At 42.9% G+C, this 7,848-nt stretch overlaps 1 non-coding gene across 1 annotated transcript; it reads right to left on the reverse strand.

Annotated features, from left to right (window-relative positions):
• Nucleotides 1–3,605: 3,605 nt before the first annotated feature.
• Nucleotides 3,606–3,680, reverse strand: Trnas-cga. The gene has a single exon. It is a non-coding gene; the product is annotated as a tRNA-Ser (tRNA).
• Between the last annotated feature and the right edge of the window lie 4,168 nt (nucleotides 3,681–7,848).

The following is a 7,848-nucleotide window of genomic DNA, read 5'->3' on the forward strand; positions in this document are numbered from 1 at the left end:
ATTATGTGTAATTTAGAAGAAATGGAACATTTATGTTTCAATATTTTCAAGCAAAGAATGTTTATTATTTCATTTTTACGGGTTTAAATCATAATAACAAGATTCTTCAGAATCATCGTCTAGGTAACGTCCAAGAAACTAAATACAATCTGAGAACTGAAGTTATGAAAGCGTGCAGCTTTGTAGATGTATTTTATCTTGGTTTACGTATTTCATTTTAACTGCCAGAAAAAAAGGAGCAGGTAATGAAGCGCCTCTGCCCATACCAAATCTGTGTTGAAGCATCGCGCTTTAAGTCGGAGATTAATTCATGAAAAAATATTTTATATGTTTTCATATAACAGTTTTCCCTGTTTTCCGTGTTGCTGGGCAGCTTTACGCGCGAGAATGCATACAAACAAAGATTTATTTTATGATTTTTGATTGCTCTGTGGTGTTGGGTAGTGACAAATTTGTATTCGTAGCGGATTATCTAAAAATATTATGAAACAGACCTGTTTACAATGGTAAAATATGTAAGGAGCCAGTTAAATAATAACAGTGATAAACAAGAGATTGTTTGCTAGCATAATTTTTTGCTTTCCTTTGAGGATGTCACTGTGCACGATGTGTGGTGACGACTGTGTGTTTCCGTACTATTCTGTGGGTCGTTGGCTAGATGACAGGTTCAAAAATATCAAATCTGCATCGGAACTTGCGAGTTACTGTAACAAATACTGGCAGATAGTACATGTAGGCAGGAAATGCTTTGTGAATGGGAGATGTATAGGAGACGTTTATGTCCGTAAGAAACATCAGCCACATATGTAACTTCTAAAGTTACCCGCCTTACAGCTCGTCTGAATATCGATTTGTGCATTCTAGCATAGCGAGCGATACCATCGGTGAGTTATGAGAGTAAGTAAAACAATTTCTCTGATCACAAGAGCGGGTTGCCTTTGGCCTTTGCTTTGAGCCGCGGCAGTAGGTGTCTGTTGGCATAGAGGTTAGTGAGCGGTCATAGCGGTCGTAACACAGGTCGGTCGCGAGAATTGGAAATTATTCGTCTTTCGATGATACGAATGTTGATCGCCCGAAACGTTTCAGCGTATCATTAAAAAAATTAATAATACAGCTCAGTTAAGAGCAGTGGCGCATCGTATTTAGTGATGCTTGATTGTCGTTGTTGTCGTCTTCAGTCCAGAGACTGGTTTGCTGCAGCTCTCCATGCTACTCTCTCGTGTGCAAGCTTCTTCATCTCCGAGCAACTACTGCAACTTACATACTACTGAATCTGCTTAGTGTATTCATCTCTGGGTCTCCGTCTACGGATTTTACCCTCCACATTCCCTTCCAATACTAAACTGGTGATCCCTTGACGCCTCAGAGCGTGTCCTATCGACCGACCCCGTCTTTTAGTCAGCTTGTGCCACAAATTCCGTTTCTCCCCAATTCTATTCAGAACCATTAGTTACGTTGTCTACCCATATAATTTGCAAAATTCTTCCGTAGCACCACATTTCGAAAGCTCCTATTCTCTTCCTGTCTAAACTATTTATCGTCCATGTTTCGCTTCCATACATGGCTACACTCCATACAAATATTTTCAGAAAGGACTACCTGACACTCAAATCTATACCCAATGTTAACAAATTTCTCTTCTTCAGAAACGCTTTCCACGCTATTTCCAGTCTACATTTTATATCCTCTCTACTTCGCAGCATCACCCAATTTAATTCGACTACGTTACATTATCCTCGTTTTGCTTTTGTTGATGTTCTTCTTATATCCTCAAAGATGCTAAGTTACAATGGCAATAACCAACGGCACCAGTAAAAGGTTATTACCAATGAGAGTAATCGGAAACCTCGTGTAAGACCGTAAAATCAATTTTCCGATTCCAATAACATAGTTCTTTACGACAAAATAGAATGAAGAGAAGTACGAGTTGCCAAACAAATTGAGTATAACGAAAGGTACATCATAAAGTGATGATACCAACACGTGGAAAAATATGGACCAGTGGCCTTGGATATAAAATGGCAAATGCTGGTAATGAAGTATTAAAATGTAAGAATGCAGTTTAAATATGTCCAAGTTAGCTAGAATATATACAATTCTATATATACTGAGATGGTATCTGTTCTTTCGGACATGTCCGAAAGAACAGATACCATCGGTGACCATGCAGCTCGTTAGAATGAAATTACAATGAAATTAACACACTTAGCTACTTACAGGCGTTGACATACGTCAACGGGGACAGATGAAAATGTGTGCCCCGACGGGGACTCGAACCAGGGATCTCCTGCTTACATGGCAGACGTTCTATCCATCCGAGCCACCGAGGACACAGAGGATAGCGCGACTGCAGGGATTTTTCTCTGGCACGTCCCCCGCGAAACCCACATTCTCAAAGTATTGTCCCGCACTACATTCGTAGTGCCTCCACCCATTAACCCGGGTTCGAGTCCCGGTCGGGGCACACATGTTCATCTGTCCCCGTTGACGTATGTCAACGCCTGTAAGCAACTAAGGGTGTTCATTTCATTGTAATTGTATACAATTCTGCTAGATGTAGAAGAAACACAGATTAATTTGGAGACCACGCCGTGAAATGTTAAGAGCTACTAGGTGGTTTGTGATTACCTTTGGCTGTAGTGTTCTCCTCTCGTCCTATCTGGCTAAGAGATTAGATTTGTATTCAGGAGGACAGGAGTTCATATCTAGGCTTAGGTTCTTCTTTGCTTACCTAAACCATTTAAGGCAAAGGCAAGCATGGTTCCTCCTAAAAGGACACCACAAATTTCTTCCCTCATTCCGAGATTGTTTTCCACTTCGTTGTCGATGAGAATTTAAACGTCATCTGCTTTTCTTCTTCCTTCGAATCGTGTGCGCCTGGTTTCGAACAGCTACACTGAATCTGTACTCGTGTGAAGCTGGACCATGCTACTCACCGGCTCGGACAATGACGTCCCTGCTGAGAACCGCGCCGCCCTGGTTGGAGGCCTTGCAGCGGTATGTGGCGGAGTGCACTTCCTCCCGGTAGTCTTCGGCGCGGAACGGCGGGAAGTACAGCGTGCCGTTGTTCAGGGTCTGCCTGGAAGAGCAAAACGTACACCTTGACTGACAGCATCCTTTCTTACACAGCTGTAGCTATCTAAATACTATTTTTTTAATTTTTTGATTCCTCTCTCTCTGGTGATCTTACGAGACGAAGCAACTGGGTCACGTAACGTCAGAAAAATATAGCAGTATAAGGACAGAGATAATTGTGTCACGAAATTTAAACCCTGGATAGCTGAACCAAAATTACTAACGTTGTGTGGGCCGACAACGCACCATTTTTAAACTATGGAAACTTGGCGCCACGCGCTCCGATTGGCCGCGCGACTACCCTGTTGCCGGATGTTCTGGACAACGCATGACCGCGAATGCTTTGCTTGCCTGAGATCGCGATGTATCCTAGGTGGCCCGCACGCTCGGTGGTAGCATACCAGCCTTCCACTCTGGAGGCCTGAGGGCGAATCCGCCGGTGTCACAACACATCCATTGTACCCAGAATGAGATTTTCGCTCTGCAGCGGAGTGTACGCTGTTATGAAACTTCCTGGCAGATTAAAACTGTGTGTCCGACCGAGACTCGAACTCGGGACCTTTGCCTTTCGCGGGCAAGTGCTCTACCAACTGAGCTACCGAAGCACGACTCACGCCCGGTACTCACAGCTTTACTTCTGCCAGTACCTCGTCTCCTACCTTCCAAACTTTACAGAAGCTCTCCTGCGAACCTTGCAGAACTAGCACTCCTGAAAGAAAGGATATTGCGGAGACATGGCTTAGCCACAGCCTGGGGGATGTTTCCAGAATGAGAGGTAGGAGACGAGGTACTGGCAGAAGTAAAGCTGTGAGTACCGGGCGTGAGTCGTGCTTCGGTAGCTCAATTGGTAGAGCACTTGCCCGCGAAAGGCAAAGGTCCCGAGTTCGAGTCTCGGTCGGGCACACAGTTTTAATCTGCCAGGAAGTTTCACATCCATTGTAGTTTCGTAAGACGTACTGGGAACAGCTCACGTACAGAAAGTCTTTTACAAATTGCGTCGGACCTAAAAAGGGCATTTTTTGTAGCTAGGACATTGTTTACTTAAAGCAGGACGCGACACAAGCTTGCTAACGTCAAAAGGTGTTTTGCCGAACTCTTTCAAAGATTCCTGGCATTGCCCTGATGTGATTGTCGGCATTCTGAATGCGATCCATTAATTCCTCTTCGTTTCTAGGTTGTTCGCGTCCAGATAGGTGAACTAGAACATTGAAGGATTCCCACAGGAAAAAGTCCGGTGGTGTGAGGTCTGGTAATCGCGGGGGCCATGTCCTATGAACACCTCTGCCAATTACAGGACCGTCGAAGAGTTCATTTAAATATCCGCGCACAGCCCGACGGTTATGCGCGAGTGCCCCCTCGTGCTGCAACCACATGCGTAGCCGTATGTCCAGTGGAACATCTTTCAGCAGGCCAGGTAGAGTTCCTTGCAAAAAGTGAAGGTAATTTGCTCCAGTAAGCGAGGAGGTAGATGGACGGGTCCAATCCGATGGTCACCCACAATGCCTCCCCCAATGTTGAGCGAAAATCGTTCCTGGTGTCTGTGGACGTATCTGACGTGAGGATTTCTCCTTGCCCAATAAAGAACGTTTCGAGTGTTGTAAAGCCCATCCCAATGAAAGATGTACTCTTCGGTAAAAAACACATGGCGAGGTAGTCGGAAACTCGTGCAACACGTTGCAGAAACCATCGGGAAAACCCCTGCCTGCGTTCATAGTTCACCATAGGATTTATTTATTTATTTCCTTATTTAGCCTGACCAGATTAGGGCCTTAAGGCCCTCTCTTACATCTGACCAGAAACAACACATACAGATCATCATCATCATCAGTTATCTGCTATATTAGCAGGTCCTTTGCCTCTCCATTTTCTGCATTGCTTCCTTCTTAAGGCTGCTGTATGTTGTACCGTCCATCATGTCATCCAGTATCTCGAATCTCTTCCTTCCTCGCTTCCTTTTCCCTTCTACATAACCTGCTAAAACTGTTTTTATCAGTCCGTCATTCTTTCTTAATATATGCCCAATCCAATTTCTTTTTCTTCTCTTTATTACATCTAGTAACTGCCTTTTCTCTCCCACTCTTCTCAGTACCTCTTCATTTTTTACTCTGTCCATCCAACTTATTCCTTCCATCTTCCGCCATGTCCAGATCTCAAAAGCCTCCAGCCTTTCTCTGTCTTTTTTCCTCATAGTCCATGTTTCAGCGCCATATAGAAGAACACTCCATACAAGACATTTTATGAGTCTCTTTCTGAGTTCCCTGTCCATACCGCTGCAGAAGATTCTCCTTTTCTTATAAAACGCCTCTTTTGCCATTGCTATCCTCGTTTTAATTTCTGTGGTGCACTTCCCGTCGGTGTCTATCCTGCTTCCAAGATACTTAAAATTTTGCACCTGTTCTAGTTTTTCTCCATTCAGCACAATTTTTAGTTCCTTATTTCCTCCTATTGCCAATACTTTTGTTTTATTTGTGTTAATTTTCATTCCATATTTTTTTCCGTTAGTTGCAATGGTGTCCACCAAATCCTGTAATTCTTTTTCCCCTGTGGCTAGAAGGACCATGTCATCAGCAAATCTCAAGCACCCTACTCTTCTTCCTCCAATTTCTACTCCTTTGTCATCTAATGAGCATTGGTCAATCATATTTTCCAAGTACAGGTTGAAAAGAGTAGGTGATAAACAACATCCTTGTCTTACTCCTTTCCCTAGTCTGATCCAGTTTGTACTTTCTCCTCTCACTTTAACTGAAACTTTTTGATTAAGATACAATGAGTTTATAAGTCTTCTGGTTTTCCAGTCCACTCTCTTTTCCCTCATAATAGTCGCCAGCTTGTCCCAAACCACATTGTCAAATGCCTTTTCTAAATCGATGAAGCACATATATAGGTCTCTTCCTTTTTCAATAAACCTTTCTCCCAAGATTCGTAGGAGCCCTATTGCATCTCTGGTGCCCGTATTCCGTCTAAAGCGAAACTGCTCCTCGCTGAGATTCTCCTCTATTACTTTTTCAAGTCTTTTATTAATTATTCTTAACATCACTTTGGCTGCATGTGAAATGAGGCTGATTGTCCTGTGCTCGCTGCATTACCAAAACATTCATAAAAATGATAATGTTAGAGATAATAATAGTAATAATAATAATAATAATAATAATAATAGTTCGCTATAATGAAAGTAGGGATAAATGGCAATAATAACAGTAATAACAAAACAAAGTGCATTAAAATTAATATGGACTAATTTGGAACAACTTAAATCATGTTTATTACTGTCAGAAAAAGAAAGGATGAAGAACAAGAAAACTGGAATGACAGTAATAGTGGCTGTTTCATCGTCAGCTCAAGCCTGCGAGAGTTTTCGTACGAAAGTCCTTGAAGAATAGCATCGCCATAGTCGAGAATAGGGAGTGATAGATATTCTGCGAGCTTCTTCTTAAGCTCTAATGGAACTACTTTTTTATATTTCTATGGACAATGAACGGATGCAGAAACTTTCTTGCAGGGTGTTCAGCCCAGTCTAAGAGATGGTCCACGATTATCCCCAAGTTCTTTGCAGAAGGAGAAAAGGTTATTTCGGTGCCATTTAAAATCAAGCATGGAAGAGATTCTCTATGCTGAGTTGTAATAAGTCTTTTGTGGCCAACTAAGACAGCTTGCGTTTAGAAAGGGTTTAGTTTCAGACCTAAGTTCTGTGACCATTCTGACAAAGCAAGTAACTCAGCATTTACATGATCGATGGCTGTGTGTAAGTTTGCTGGACTTGCACTGAGATATAACTGAAGGTCATCAGAGTATAGGTGGTATCTACAGTGGGAGAGAATAGTTGACACATCATTAACATATAATGAGAAAAGTAATGGGCCCAATACTGATCCCTGTGGGACCCATGATACAACATCTTTCCACTAAGACCTTTTAGTACCTACCATTACACACTGTTGGCGGTATGTAAGGTATGAGTGTAACCACTGTACAGCACTTGAAGAAAAATTTTGACGGGTCATTTTAGTAAGCAGAATGTCAAAGTCAACAGTGTCCAAAGCTTTGCTGAAGTCCAGGAAGCACATAATAGTAGCCTGTTGTTTGTCCATGGCGTGTTTTAATTCGTCAGTCACTTTTATAAGAGCAGTTGTTGTGCTGCGATTTTGCTGGAAACCAGACTGGTATTCATCTAAGAGGTTATTCAATGTTAAATGATTGGCAACCTGTTCGTGGACTATGTATTCTAGCGCCTTGGACAGTGCTGGTAGAATGCAAATGGGCCTGTAATCAGAAGGTAATGGTTTTACGAGCCCCTTCTTCCACGCTGTACGTCTTGGACAGGGTGGAAACTAAAAGGATACTGGCCGTCATCCCCCAAAACCTTCTGGACTAAGTGATGAGTGACGCCCATGTTGTGTCCAACTGCTCTAGTACTTGTAGGTGCTTCCTCGAAGCGCTCTAGAACGGTCTCTTCAAACGCAGCATCCCGTCATGTTTGAGGTCTTCCAGCATCACCATGATATCCTGCTAACGAAGCTGTTTCGCCAAGTCACCGGTGAATTGCTATAAACGTTTGTGGGTGTTGGGGGCGTATTGCTGGGTACCGTTCCTCATCCAACCGTCCAACTTAATGCGCGCTAGTCCATAAACGAAAACCATATTTCGATTTTCTTCAAACGAGTACTGTGCCGCCATGTGTACTGTATGACCAAATTGCAAGTGGTGTGTGTGTGTGTGTGTGTGTGTGCTCAGAAGCAGAGCTTACGTGTGAATGCCTCTGACGTGAGATGGAGA

This window comes from Schistocerca piceifrons, chromosome 1 (genome assembly GCF_021461385.2).
Source record: "Schistocerca piceifrons isolate TAMUIC-IGC-003096 chromosome 1, iqSchPice1.1, whole genome shotgun sequence".
Taxonomy (NCBI): domain Eukaryota; kingdom Metazoa; phylum Arthropoda; class Insecta; order Orthoptera; family Acrididae; genus Schistocerca; species Schistocerca piceifrons.